The following is an 862-nucleotide window of genomic DNA, read 5'->3' on the forward strand; positions in this document are numbered from 1 at the left end:
GTGTGTGTGTGTGTGTGTGTGTGTGTGTGTGTGTGTGTGTGTGTGTGTGTGTGTGTGTGTGGGCGTGCACGTGCACGTGTGGTGGTTCATTTTATCTCTTATCGCTTACTTGCTTCAGTCACCAGGCTACGGCCATACTGGGGCACCGCCTTGAAAGATTTTAGTCGAACAGATCGACGCCATTACTTATTTTAAAGCCTGGAACTTTCTCTAGCGCTCTCTTAGGCCGAACCGCTATAGAATGTGGACGTAAACAAACCAACACCTGTCAAGCAGCATTGGGTAACAAACACAAATACAAAGATACATACACACACACACACACACACACACACACACTCACATACATACATGCATACATACATACATATATACACATATCAATATACCACGTGCTTCCGCACAGTTTCCTTCCTCAAAGTTTATTCCGAAGGAATTGGTTTGCCCGGGGCTATAATACAAGACGCTTGCTCCAGTAGCACGCGGTGAGATTGAACCAGAAACCTCAAGGAAGCAAAATAAGCCTCGTAACCACACATCTATGCTTGCACCTGTACCTATGGACGATTGGGTGACTTACGTGTATGTACGTGTGATGGTCTATGTGTGAGCTGGAATGTATATCGCTGTGTGTGTGTGTGTGTGTGTGTGTGTGTGTGTGTGCGTGCGTGTGCGTATTTTGTATATATGTGGCTCTGGTGTAGTTATGATAGCGTGCTTGTTTGCACATGCATACATACATATATTGCATCAAATGGCGCATATGAATCCAGGCAAATCAACGTATATAAACGCCATCAACTGGTTAGACAGAATCATACAGAGCCCACAGTAAAATAATCCGTAATATGGATTGAGTAAT

This window comes from Octopus bimaculoides, chromosome 9, assembly GCF_001194135.2.
Source record: "Octopus bimaculoides isolate UCB-OBI-ISO-001 chromosome 9, ASM119413v2, whole genome shotgun sequence".
Classification (NCBI taxonomy): Eukaryota; Metazoa; Mollusca; class Cephalopoda; order Octopoda; family Octopodidae; genus Octopus; species Octopus bimaculoides.